This window comes from Panthera uncia (genome assembly GCF_023721935.1).
Source record: "Panthera uncia isolate 11264 chromosome C1 unlocalized genomic scaffold, Puncia_PCG_1.0 HiC_scaffold_4, whole genome shotgun sequence".
Classification (NCBI taxonomy): Eukaryota; Metazoa; Chordata; class Mammalia; order Carnivora; family Felidae; genus Panthera; species Panthera uncia.
In genome coordinates, this window is record NW_026057585.1 from 40,524,601 (window position 1) to 40,539,350 (window position 14,750).

The window sequence follows — 14,750 nt, forward strand, 5'->3', positions numbered from 1 at the left end:
AGAATTATCTGAATCAGAAGTATTTTGTTTTGTAAATAATAATTTCTGGGTGCCTGGGTGGTTCAGTTGGTTAAACATTGACTCTTGAAGTCATGAGTTCAAGACCCATGTTGGGTTCTGCACCAGGCACAGGGTCTACTTAAAAAAAAAAAAAAAAAAAAGATATATACAATGGAATACTACTTGGCAATGAGAAAGAATGAAATATGGCCTTTTGTAGCAATGTGGATGGAACTGGAGGGTATTATGCTAAGTGAAATAAGTCAGGCAGAGAAAGACAGATACCATATGTTTTCACTCATATGTGGATCCTGAGAAACTTAACAGAAGACCAGGGGGGAGGGGAAGGGGAAGGAAAAAGTTATAGAGAGGGAAGGAGGCAAACCATAAGAGACTCTTAAATACTGAGAACAAACTGAGGGTTGATGGGGGGTGGGCGAGAGGGGAAAGTGGATGATGGGCATTGAGGAGGGCACCTGTTGGGATGAGCACTGGGTGTTGTATGGAAACCAATTTGACAATAAATTATAAAAAAAAAAAAAAAAAGCTGAAGGCATCCTAATGTATACTTGAGATAAATCTATCCCACCCATAGAGGGCATTTGCAATATATTTAATAACCCATCCTTATCTTTAATTCCCCAAAGAATGGTGACCATTTTGTTTCTATAACCAACATTAAATGAAAAACTAAAACTGTTAAAAAAAAAAAAAAATAGAGGCGCCTAGATGGCTCAGTTGGTTGAGTGTCTGACTCTGACTCCTGATTTCGGCTCAGGTCACGATCCCAGGGTTGTGGGTTTGAGCCCCATGTCAGGCTCTGTGCTGAGCATGGAGCTTGCTTAAGATTCTCTCTTCCCTCTCCCCAACTCGCACTCTCTCTCTCTCTAAAAATAATAATAATAATAATTTCCTGGAAGGCCTGGCTGGCTCAGTTGGAAGAGCATGCAACTCTCGATCTCAGGGTTGTGAGTTCAAATCACACATTGGTGTAGAGATTATTTAAGTAAGTAAATAAATATTTTTTTTTCCTTTTTTGGGGAATATAGAACTGATTTTATTCTGTGATGGTATTAAAGTGTATCCTAGGGGTGAGTGGCTGGCTCAGTTGGTGGAATAAGTGACTTTTTATCATTGGGGTTGTGAGTCCGAGCCCCAAGTTGTACATGGGGCCTCCTCAAAAAAAAAAAAAAAAAAAAAAAATCCTAATAAAATAGCCCAGTAACAACTTGCCCTTCTTTCTTACCCTCTTTGATAAGAAGTCATTGAAAAGCTTTACTAGAGGACTAGTGAACATAAAGTGAGCTAATCCCATACTTTCCTAGCAGTTTGGAATCAGTTAGAAGTGTTCTCTACATTACTTGCCAATATTGAATCAGAGAACCAAAAAACTATAGAATTCTAGGTCATTTTAATTGGATCTTGTAAATTGATATTTGATTATTAACACTTTGACTATGTTTAAGGATCATATCAGCGTGTTTGGGTGGTTAGTCGGTTGGCCATCCAACTCTTGATTTTGGCTCAGGTCATGATCTCACAGTCGTGGGATTGAGCCCCATGTGGGGCTCTGCACGGACAAGGCAGTGCCTGCTTGGAATTCTCTCTCCCCTTCTCTCTACCCCTCCTAATCCACATGCTCACAAGCTCTCTCTCTTTCACAAAAAATAAACATTAAAAAAAAAAGATCATATCATCTATAGCAATACTATCCAACAGAAATATAAAGTGAGCTACACATGCAAGCCACATATGTAAGCATTTCTAGAATCCACATTTTAAAAAAAGTGAAAAGTGAAATTAATTTTAATAATGTATTTTATTTAACCCAGTAAATCCAAGATATTGTCATTACAACATGTAATCAATATAAAAATAGTAAGATCTTTCACATTCTTTTTTTTGGTATTACGTCTTCAGAATTTAGTGTTAATTTTACACTTACTCAATTCAGATAGCCACATTTCAAGCCCTTAGCTTCATGTGTCTAGTGGCCACTGTATTAGCCAGTGTAGATTCAGAGGTTCCTACTAATGACCAGTGCTATGATCCAATGTTGTAGAAACCTCAACCTGTGAACTTAAGTATATCACATACACATATCCCTCACAGATGCACATTTAGGGGAAATAAAATCTTAACAGATACACTCTAAAGAAAAGTCCATTATAACTTATAAAATAGTATCCCAGTGCTCAGTTCAACAACACCTATACTGTAATTGGAATAACACTGAAAGATTAGCAAGGCTCCTGTGCAAGAACGACGTTCAAATTTGTGAAGATTTACTATCTTAAGAAGAGGTAAATATGTGAAGTGATAGACGTGTGGATTAACTAAAGGGGAAGGAATCCTTTTACGTTGTAGACATATATCAAATTATCACAGTGTGCACTCTAAATATGTTACAATTTTGTCAATTTAATTTTAATGTAGAAAAATAGTATTCCATTTTTTTTTAAATGGACATTAGGCTTGAACTCACAAACTGTGAGATTATGACCTGAGCTGAAGTTGGACGCTTAGCCAACTGAGTAACCCAGGCACCCCAATAGTATTCCATTTTTTTATCTTAAAAAAATTTTTTTAAATGTTTATTTATTTTTGACAGAGAAAGAGAGAGAGAGAGCAGGGGAGGGGAAGAAAGAGGGGGACAGAGGATCTGAAGTGAGCTCTGCACTGACAGCAGCAAGCCCAATGCAGGGCTTGAACTCACGAATCATGAGCATGAGATATGACCTTACCCGAAGTTGGATGCTCCACCAACTGAGCCACCCAGGTGCTCCCATTTTTTATCTTTAAATAAAACATACTTGTATTTTTTTTTAATACTTTACATTTAGAATGAAATAGTGGGAATGGCTCCATTTACACATGCTTACTCAGTGTATACTTTTACAATGCTGAAAGTAAAAGCCACATTAGGAAATGAGGAATTTATGTGATTTTTCACTTTATTCTTTTCTAAAGTTTCTCCTTTCATAAGAAGTCAAAGAAGGCATCAGAATCCCTTGAAAAACTTAATTGACTGGCTAGAGAAAGGGTAGTAGTCTGTAGCTACAGTGAAACCAACAGTTCCTCAGGATAAGACAACTAGCACAAATAAAAAAAAAATGTAGCACAGAGGAGAGACAGGAAAGATTACAGGCTATTTCACTGAACTGTCAGAATCTTAGCCAAGACTGCAATAAACTGATTATCTAGCAAGTTTGTTTGTTTAGCTCTCCCAATGTTTAAAACTCAAATGATTTCATTTAAATCAGTACCTAATCCAAACTATCAAATATCTTCAAAATATGTTGCATCCATTAGGTCATAATCAAACCACTGCTACTGTGATTCGACTATGATTCAAGGACTTTATTTGCAACCTGCCAAATATTAATTAGGAAATGTATAAAATAAGCCAACATATTATATAGTATTCAACACTACTATAAAATTAGGCCATGGACTGCCTAATTCCAAATAAAATGAGCCCAAACTACTGTAACTGCTTAAAAAGAACAACTGAAGTTTAAATGGATAGGGTTTAACATTTGGCTGTTTAATATTTTAAAATGTAGTCTTTTTATTATCTAAACTAAATCAGGAAGTCAAGGCAACAGTTATTGAGGCCTTCCTGTATTATATGCCATGAAGTATAAAACAGTAGAAGGCAGGATCCCTGCCCTTGGGAGTTTACAATACAAATGTATAAAATAGTACCTTTCACTATATGGTGGCAGAGATGGGGGGTTGCAGCAGAGACTATGGCCCACAAAACCTAAAAATGTAAATGTTTCACCTTTAACAAAAACATTTGCCAACCCTTGCTTTATACAAATTATTCTTGACTAGAGGGAGAAAGAAGTCTAAATATGCACTAGAGTAAAATTTTATTATATCTAGCAAACTTTTAAAAACCTAGTTTTGGGGTGCCTGGGTGTCTCAGTCAGTTAAGTGTCCAACTCTTGCATTCAGCTCAGGTTATGATCTCATGGTTTATGGGTTCGAGCCCCGCATTGGGCTCCATGCTGACAGTGCAGAGCCTGCTTGGATTCTGTCTCTCTGTTCCTCCCTGCCTTATGCTCCCTCTCTCCAAAATAAATAAACTTAAAAAAATAAGATAAAAAACTGTAGTTTTCACTATAAACACAGCACTCACTATAAAACATCAGCCTGGTTGATGGTAAAATAAAACTTGTATGTATTAATTCTCAACCAGGACATATCTGCTAAGGGGAATATATTTGAATATTTAGGGTGGTAAGTAAGCTATTTGTTTAGCAAAAAGGGGGAATATGTTTTAAAAGGTTGACAAAGACTTTAATCATACCTCTATACTGTCCAGCTTAATCATCTTCAACTAACCCATCCCTCCTGGCCATAAATGACTTTGGCTGTTTGCCAAAATCAAATTTACCCACAAAGTAATCGATTCTCATTATTTGCCATAGTTATGTTCTATAAAGTTGTCATGGATGCTGAATTAGTGAATGCTAATTAACAAATAATAATACTAATTAGTGAATACAAGCGAAATGGTAGGGTTAAGTCAGGTCATCAATACATAACCTTGTTTTATGTGTTTCTGTTTAGACACCTCATTTAATGTACCATTGAAGTCATGGCCAATAGTACTATAACTTGGGCCTGCATGAAGTTTTTCTAACACATGTATTCTCTCTCACCTCACAGCCTTCTTGTGCCTAGGAACACTAGACAGCAATTCAGCCGTATGCTGAAACATTAAACAGTAAAATCACCAACAAAAAGCATAAAATGCAAAAATGCACTAACTAGATCACAAAAACTTGTTTATGAGAGCTAAAATAAGTTGTAAGCACTGCCTTGCTAGACCTCAACTGGGAACATAGGATTTATGTGTATCCATATCAATATCTATATATATATCTATATATATATAGATATCGATATAGATATGTATAATATATATAGATATAGATAGATATCTATAGATATAGATATATAGATATCGATATAGATATGTATAATATGTATACACTTTTTCTTTCCTGCTCTACCTGTGCATATGTCTGCAAATGACCAGGAAAGCATCTCAAATACTGATTTCAGAGTTACAAATACATTTTAGAGAGGGCAAATATGAAAGTACAGAATTGGTGAATAATGAAGGATCAACTATATGATACACTACTACTGATAATCTTCTAAATTAATGATGATCAGTTAAAAAACTGTTTTTGAGCAAAAGCAACATTAAGTCCAGTCACCCAAAGTAATGTCTCTGACGTAATATTTCATTATAAAGGAATATAAAGGAAAACAATGTGGGTGTATTCCATTCTTCCCCCTTTGCACGGAGCTTACTACTGCTTTGAGACTCAGCCTCTAGTTGGGCAAATCTGAGCCCCAGCTTGATTAGGTTCTCCTGAGCTCCAGTTCCCATATTTTCCCCAGTATCTCCACTCTATCACTTATCACAATGATATAACCACCTCTTTGCTTATGCCTTACCCACATAGTTGTAACTTTTTTCCCTACAACTTTTTTTTCTAGTATAAAGCCATATTTATAATATATTGCTATTCAATTAACTTTTACTGAGTAAATAATTATGAAATGAGAAATTACAAGGATGCAAAGTATAATGACTATAGTATACAATCACAAGTGGGTAAATTTAAGTAATAAAAAGGTAAAATGTGTGCAATTTGCCAACAAACTGTATTTGGGGGTTTGGAAGGATTTTAGATTGCCCTGTTTCTAGACTGAAGAAAGGTGTGCTCAGTTGGACTACTAATGAAAGTATAGAATATACGAAGAGTACATTTGAAGGGAAAAATGAGTTCCACCTAGAATATGCCTACCACCCTATTAATGACCCACTCATCTAGGTTACTTCCATACTTGATAATTTTATTGCTTGCTAAGACTGCATTTGTAACTACTATATGTTGTAACAACTCCTTTTTCTAGCTAACTCCCCAACTACAGTGTAATTAAAAAAAATTTTTTTTTAATGTTTATTTATTTTTGAGACAGACCCACAGACTGCGAGCAGGGGAGGGGCAGAGAGAGAGGGAGACACAGAATCTGAAGTAGGCTCCAGGCTCTGAGCTGTCATCACAGAATCCCAATGCGGGGCTCGAACTCACGAACTGTGAGATCATGATCAGAGCTGAAGTCGGATGCTTAATCAACTGAGCCACCGAGGCGCCCTGGTTTATTTAATTTTTGACTACTAAAAACCTAGTACAACAATATTTAATTGAATTGAATGTGGATGAAAATGTCCAGAAGAAAGTTGGATATTCTGAACTGGGGGCTAGGGAAAAAAAAGTCTTATGAGATACCACCTTACACCTGTCAGAATGGCTAACATTAACAACTGTGGCAACAACAGATGTTGGGGAGGATGCAGAGAAAGAGGATCTCTTTTGCACTGCTGGTGGGAATGCAACTGGTGCAGCCACTCTGGAAAACAGTATGGAGGTTCCTCAAACAATTAAAAATAGAACTACCCTACAACCCAGCAATTACACTACTAGGTATTTATCCAAAGGATACAGGTATGCTGTTTCAAAGGGACACATGCACCCCAAAGTTTATAGCAGCACTATCAACAATAGCCGAAATATGGAAAGAGGCCAAATGTCCATCGATGGATGAATGGATAAAGATGTGGAACACACACACACACACACACACACACACACACACACACACACAATGGAGTATTACTCAGCAATCAAAAAGAATGAAATCTTGCCATTTGCAACTATGTGGATGGAACTGGAGGGTATTATGCTAAGCGAAATTAGTCAGAGAAAGACAAATATCATATGACTTCACTCATATGAGGACTTTAAGATACAGATGAACATAAGGGAAACAGATGAACATAAGGGAAAGGAAGCAAACATAATATGAAAACAGGGAGGGGGACAAAACATAAGACACTCTTAAATAAGGAGAACAAACAGAGGGTTACTGTAGGGGTTATGGGAGGGGGAATGGGCTAAATGGGTAAAGGGGCATTAAGGAAACCAGTCCTGAAATCCCTGTTGCACTATATGATGCTGGGGGAGAGGGGTGCCTGGGTGGCTCAGTTGGTTAAGCATCTGACCTTGGCTCAGGTCATGATCTCATGGTTCATGAGTTTGAGCCCCGTGTCGGACTCTGTGCTGCCAGCTCAGAGCCTAGAGCCTGGAGCCTGCTTCAGATTCTATGTCTCCCTCTCTCTCTACCTCTCCCCTACTCACACTCTGTCTCTCTCTCTCAATAATAAACATTAAAAAAGAAAAAGAAGGGGCGCCTGGATGGCGCAGTCGGTTAAGCGTCCGACTTCAGCCAGGTCACGATCTCGCGGTCCGTGGGTTCGAGCCCCGCGTCGGGCTCTGGGCTGATGGCTCGGAGCCTGGAGCCTGTTTCCGATTCTGTGTCTCCCTCTCTCTCTGCCCCTCCCCCGTTCATGTTCTGTCTCTCTCTGTCCCAAAAATAAATAAAAAAAAAAAAAAGAAAAAGAAAAAAGGCACATTAAAAAAAGGAAAAAGAAATTTTTTTTTTTAAATCTATAAAGAACTCCCCAAACTCCACACCTGAAAAACAAATAATCCAGTGAAGAAATGGGCAGAAAACATGAAGAGATACTTTTCCAAAGAAGACATCCAGATGGCCAACAGACACATGAAATGATGCTCAACATCACTCATTATCGGGGAAATACAAATCAAAGCCACACTGATATACCATCTCACACTGGTCAGAGTGGCTAAAATGAACAAATCAGGAGACTATAAATGCTGGTGAGGATGGGGAGAAATGGGAACCCTCTTGCACTGTTGGTGGGAATGCAAACTGGTGCAGCCGCTCTGGAAAAGTATGGAAGTTCCTTAAAAAATTAAAAATAGAACTACCCTATGACCCAGCAATAGCATGCTAGGAATTTATCCAAGGGATACAGGAGTGCTGATGCATAGGGGCACATGTACCCCAATGTTTATAGCAGTGGTTTCAACAATAGCTAAGTTATGAAAGGAGCCTAAATGTCCATCAACTGATGAATGGATAAAGATGGGGTTTATATATATGATGGAATACTACTTGGCAATGAGAAAGAATGAAATCCTGCCATTTGAAGCAACATGTATGGAACTGGAGGTTACCATATGGTAAGTGAAATAAGTCAGTCAGAGACAGATGCCATATGTTTTCACTCATACGTAGATCTTGAGAAATTTAACAGAAGACCATGGGGGAAGGGAAGGGGGGAAAAATTACAGAGAGGGAGGGAGACAAACCATAAGAGACTCTTCAATACAGAAAACAAACTGAGGGTTAATGGAGGGTGGAGGAGAGGGGAAAGTGGGTGATGGGCATTGAGGAGGGCACTTGTTGGGATGAGCACTGGGCGTTGTATGGAAGCCAATTTGACAATAAATTATATTAAAAACAAAAAGGAAAAAAGTCTTAGCTGGAAATAAAGCTTTAGGAAAGATTATAACAGAAGTAGTATTTTAAAATGTAAAAGAGGAATTTTTTTTTTTTTTTTTAAGAGACAGAGGGTAGGAGGGAAAGACAGAATCTTAAGCAGGCTCCAATCCCAGCGCAGAGCCTGATGCAGGGCTTGATCTCACAAACTATAAGATCATGACCTGAGCTAAAATCAAGAGTTGATCACTTAACTGACTGAGTCACCCAGGCACCCCAAGAGGAATAATTTTTGGAAGAATCAAAGAGCTTTAGGATGCCCAGCATTTAAGGGGTACATCACTCAAAGGGTGACAATGAAAACCACTGAGAAGGAACAGAGACTAACCAGGTAAGAATGGAATGGCAGATACTACTGATTATGAACCAAATAGCCATTCTTATCTTCTTTCTGGCTTAACAGATATCCAAATTCTCCCAAAATAATGAACTCAAGGAAGGTGGGAGCTTCCCCAGGCCTGGGGAATGACTCATGTTTAGCTTAAATCAATCATAGTAATCGCATTTCCTTTTGCCAATGATTGGTGTAGGGGTGGCCAGTGACATGGAAGGGAAATGCTCTGGGGAACTTTAGGCAGACTGTCCTCCTTATAAATACCTACTCAGGAGAAACCCTAGTACTGCCTTTCTGCTTCTGGATAATGAAAAATGCTTGTTGCCTTACAACCCTGAAAGTAAACATCTGTGACACAGTGAGAATGGTAGAGGGTAAAGAGCAAGAGCCTGGGTTCTGGACACTGTTGTTACATCTTTGAATCAATCCTGAAACCACCCATCATTGGACTTACTGTTAGAGAGATTTTGTTACTTGGAGCTGAAAGCATCATGATACCATTGGTGTCCCAAAACCAAAAGGAGGAGTGTTTGTTTGTTTTTTTTTTTTTAATTTTCTTAATCTTTATTATTTTTTTTAATTTTTTTTTTTAACGTTTATTTATTTTTGAGACAGAGACAGAGCATGAACAGGGGAGGTCACAGAGAGAGGGAGACACAGAATCTGAAACAGGCTCCAGGCTCTGAGCTGTCAGCACAGAGCCCGATGCGGGGCTCGAACCCACGGACCGTGAGATCATGACCTGAGCCGAAGTTGGACGCTTAACCGACCAAGCCACCCAGGCGCCCCTAATCTTTATTTTTGAGAGAGAGACAGAGTACAAGTGGAAGAGGAAGAGAGAGAGAGGGAGACACAGAATCCGAAGCAGGCTCCAGGCTCTGAGCTGTCAGCACAGAGCCCGATGTGGGGCTCAAACTCATGAACTGTGAGATCATGACCTGGGTTGAAGTCGGATGCTTAACCAACTGAGCGACCCAGGTGCCCTGGTTTATTTAATTTTTGACTCCCAAACACCTAGAACAACAATATTTAATCAAATTAAATGTGGATGAAGACGTCCAGAAGAAAGTTGTAATATTCTGAACTGGGGACTAGTTCATGACCTGAGCCGAAGTCAGATGCTTAACCAACTGAGCCACCCAGGAGCCAAAAGGAGGAGTGTTTCATGAAGGATATAGGAAAGTCAAAAGTAATAGAATACCCACAAGAGAATGATTTTGGTTTCAAGAGTTATAGGTATTCATGGTAAGCATTCAAAAAAGCATTAACTATGTGCAAGCCCTACTCTAAAAACTTAACACAAAGAATCCCGTTTAATCTCTTACAACAATCCTATGAGGGAGGCAGATGGAATTGTAGTCAGTGAAAAGCAAAAGCCAGCATCCAGTGGATTGAACAAGACAGAATAGTAAATTTAAACACTTCTAGGAAATCATCTGAAGAAAAGAGAGAATTATATATAAGGGAAGGAATAAAGGAGGTTTGAAGATGGTCAAGAAAGGAAGAAAACAACAGAGAGGAAAATGAAATATATAAAAATACAACACATAAGAAATGATTGCTTAGGTAAGGTTCAGAGAAGATAGGAAGGTTTGGTACCAAGAGTACAAGTAGATAAAATTTGAACAAAATGAGAAATGGGCTCTGAGATGAAGAGAAAATAAATAAGGACAAATTTATAAATTTGAAGGCAAGAAGACTGACTAGGAAGACCAAGAAGTTCATACATGATATCGATGTTCTTTTTAAAAGAATTTAAGTTTATTTATTTTTGAGAGAGAGCACACGTGAGCATGCACACATTGGGGAGGGGCAGTGAGAGGAAGAGAGAGAGACAGAGAGAATCCTAAGTAGGTTCCTTGCTCTCAGCACAGAGCCCAAGGCGGGGTTCAAACTAACGAACCATGAGATCATGACCTGAGCTGAAACCAAGAGTTGGATGCTTACCTGACTGAGCCACCCAGGCGTCCCTAAAAATTTTTTTAAAAAGGACATCCACTACTAAAGAGTTGAGGAAAAAATTGGGCATTTGATAAGAATGGTGGTGGTCTGAAATAGCAGTTATGGGAAATAGAAAGGCAAATAATCAGGAACAAGTAAAATATTACTAAATTGGACCCAGTCAAAACCAAGAAATCATGATGAATGGACATTTATTTCTTTACAAACATTTTAAATTTAAAAAAAACGTTTTAAGTTTATTTTAAGAGAGAGAGAGAGCACGAGTGGGGATGGGGTAGAAAGAGGGAAAGAACCAAGAGTCAGACGCTCAACCAAATGAGCCACCCATGCACCCATCTTTACAAACATTTTAAGGACCTTCCATATGCCAAGGTATCTTTCTAGGTACTTGGGGATACAGTATGAACAAAAATCCCTGCCTCATGTATTTCACATTCTAATGGGGGAGATATAAAGATTTTTTTAATTAAAAATATTTTTAAAATACTACTATATGGAGTAGTATTCCTATGGTGGTAGGAATCAAGAAAAATGAGGAAAAGGAAAATAAGGGAACTAAAATTTTATATTGGGTGGCCAAAAATGGCTTCACAGAGAAAATGACATTTGTACTATGACAGAGTGAAAGCTACGTATATTTGTGGGGGTTGAACATACCATGTAGAGGGAAAACTCAAGTACAAGAGTCTGGAGGTGAGGGAATGCCAAGCATCTTCAAGATGTAGCTGTGTCAGAATGATGGGGTGGGGATGTGGTCAGAGAAATAATAAGTGGCTAGATGGTGTAGAGCCTTGTAGGCCACTAAACACTTTGGCTCATATTGAAGGAAGATAAGTCATTGGAGCGTTTTATGCAGAATGACATGATTGCTTTGGCCTCTGTGTTAAGAGTGAGAAAGGATGGTGGGCAATGATGGAAGACCAATAAGATTATATCGCAGTAATTCAGATGGCTTGGACTATAATGTAGCAGTGAAGGTGTTATTTATTTTAAAGATGGAGTCAATAGGACTTCCTGATGAATCAGATGTGGGATATGAGAGAAATCAATAATGACAACAAGGTTTTTCAGCCTCAGCAAACTGAAAGAACACAATTGCTATTGACTAATATAGGAAGATAGGAGAGCGGAGGGTTGGGGAATTGGGGAGTTCAATATAGGACATATTAAGTTTAAGATGCCTATTAAACTTACAAATGGTAGTATCTAATTGGCAGTTGGATATAGGAGTCTAGTATTCAAAGAAGCAGTCCAGATGGAAGATAAATCACTGGGAGTAGAGGTAACCTTAAAACCTCGAGGCTAGAGATTATACTAGAGTGAATATAGACAGAAAAAAAGACCCAAGGACAGAGTCCTAAGATTCACAAATGCAGTAGTAATAACTATTACTAGGAAGGTGGGGCCTCTCACTTATCCCCAGGAGATGAATCTTAATTATTCAAAACCGAGCATGTTACTTGCTAGAGTAAGCCTGTGATTCAGCTTTGGTCAGCACAAGGTTAGTCCGATTGGTGTCCGTGGGAAGGGAGTAGTAGAAAAGTTTCCTTCCTTTTAAAGACAAAAAACTTTCTTCTACTTTATAGTTATGAGTGCATAACATTGGGAACCATGGTAACATTTATGCAACCATCTGGAGCATAAAGACACATGCTGAGGATAGCAGAGGGCAAAGATGAAAAAACAATGGGTATATCATATATTGCTGAGCTGCTAAATCAACTAGCCCTAGAGCCACTTAATGCCTGGATTTTTTGGCTATTATTTAATATTGGTTTTCATTACTTATGGGAAATAGTATCTGGTTACAATCTCATTTTTAATTTTTTTTAGAGAACTGATTTTGTTTATTTATTTTGAGAGAGAGGGAAAGAGAGAGCACATACAGGGCAGAGAAAGAGGAACAGAGAGAATCCCATGCAGAGCCTGATGAGGCTTGAACTCACGAACTGTGAGATCATGACCTGAGTTGAAGTCAGATGCTTAAATGACTGAGCCACTCAGGCGCCCCTCATTTTTAATTTTCATAGCAATGCTTAGGGTATCAAAAACAAACTAAAACTCAGGGGGCACCTGGTTGGCTCAGTGGGTAGAGCATGTGACTCTTGATCTTGGGATCATGACTTTGAGTCATACATTGGGCACGGAACTTAATTTAAAAATAAAAACATTTAAGGGGCACTTGGGTGGCTCAGTTGGTTAAGCGTCTGACTGTTGATTTTGGCTCAGGTCATGACATAACGGTGCATGAGTTCGAGCCTTGCATAGGGTTCTGTGTTGATAGAGCAGAGCCTGCTTGGGATTCTCTCAATCCCTCTCTGCCCCTCCCTAAGGAGCATGTGTGCACGTGCACACACACATACATGCTCTCAAAATAAATAAACTTAAAAAAGAAAGTTTAGGGGTGCCTGGGTGGCTCAGTCAGTTAAACATCTGACTTCAGCTCAAGTCATGATCTCACAGTCTGTAAGTTTGAGCCCCGCGTTGGGCTCTGTGCTGACAGCTTGGAGCCTGGAGCCTGCTTCGGATTCTATGTCTCCCCTGCTCCCTCTCTCTCTGCCCCTCCCCCGCTCATGCTCTGTCTCAAAAATAAACATTTTTTTAAAATTTTTAAAAAAAAAGAAAGTTTGGGGGGGCACCTGGGTGGCTCAGTCAGCTAAGTGTCCGACTTCAGCTCAGGTCACCATCTCACTGTCTGTGGGTTCGAGCCCCGCGTCGGGCTCTATGCTGATGGCTCAGAGCCTGGAGCCTGTTTCAGATTCTGTGTCTCCCTCTCTCTGACCCTCCCCCGTTCATTCTCTGTCTCTCTCTGTCTCAAAAATAAATAAACGTTAAAATAAAAAAAATTTAAAAAAAAAAAGAAAGTTTAGGGACACATGGGTGGCACAGTTGGTTAAGCATCTGACTTTCGCTCAGGTCATGATCTCACGGTTCGTGGCTTTGAGCCCCATGTCAGGCTTTGTGCTGACGACTCGGAGCCTGGTGCCTGCTTCAGATTCTGTGTCTCCCTCTCTCTGCCACTCCCCAACTCTCTCTCAAAAATGAATGAACATTAAAAAAAATTTTTTTTTAAGAAAAAATTTAGGGCGCCTGGGTGGCTCAGTCTGTTAAGCATCCAACCTTTGGTTTCAGCTCAGGGCATGATCTCAGTTCATGAGTATGAACCCCACATGGAGTTCTGCACTGATGGTGTGGAGCCTGCTTAGGACTCTTTCTCTCCCCATTCTGCACTCTCATTCTCAAACTAAATAATTAAACCTAAAAAAAATTACTAATATTAAAAAGAAAGTTTAATAAAAATAAAAACAGATTTAAAACCAAACAGAAACTCAAAAAAGGTTAAACTTGGTAAGGTTAAATAACTTCACACCTAGGTAACAAATGGTGAATTGAAGCTCAACTAACTCCAATATGTATTTTATTAAAAAAAATTTTTTTTTAACGTTTATTTATTTTTGAGACAGAGAGACAGAGCATGAACAGGGGAGGGTCAGAGAGAGGGAGACACAGAATCTGAAACAGGCTCCAAGCTCTGAGCCGTCAGCACAGAGCCTGACGCGGGGCTTGAACTCACGGACCGCAAGATCATGACCTGAGCCGAAGTCGGCCGCTTAACTGACTGAGCCACCCAGGCGCCCTCCAATATGTATTTTAAATGATTAAGAGTCATGGATTTAGGGGTGCCTGGGTGACTCATTTGATTAAGCATCTAACTTGATTTTGGCTCAGATCATGATCTCATGGTTTGTGGCTTCAATCCCCTTTTGGGCTCCATGTGGACAGTGCAGAGCTTGCTTAGGATTCTCTCTCTCCTGTCTCTCCCCTACTCATGCTCTCTCAAAATAAATATTTAAACTTAAAAAAAAAAAAGAGTTGTAGATTTAGGGGTGCCCGGTGGCTCAGTCAGTTGAGTGCTCGACTCTTGATTTAGACTCAGGTCATGATCCCAGGGTCATGGGATCAAGCCCTGCATTGGGCTCTGCGCTGAGGATGGAGT

At 39.2% G+C, this 14,750-nt stretch overlaps 1 protein-coding gene and 1 non-coding gene across 4 annotated transcripts in view; one reads left to right on the forward strand and one right to left on the reverse strand.

Annotated features, from left to right (window-relative positions):
* DNAJB4 (DnaJ heat shock protein family (Hsp40) member B4) overlaps window positions 1-14,750 on the reverse strand; it is a 42,839-nt gene that overhangs the window by 17,321 nt on the left and 10,768 nt on the right. Inside the window, exon 1 of one of the 3 annotated variants that reach the window (XM_049616966.1) lies at window positions 12,214-13,413. The exons of the other annotated variants lie outside the window; for them this stretch is intronic. The gene's annotated coding sequence lies outside the window, so the exon portion shown is untranslated. Of the gene's footprint in view, window positions 1-12,213; window positions 13,414-14,750 lie in introns of those variants that run through there. 3 annotated transcript variants of the gene reach the window in all.
* Window positions 2,192-2,297, forward strand: LOC125913804 (U6 spliceosomal RNA). Its single transcript, XR_007455100.1, has one exon. It is a non-coding gene; the product is annotated as a U6 spliceosomal RNA (small nuclear RNA).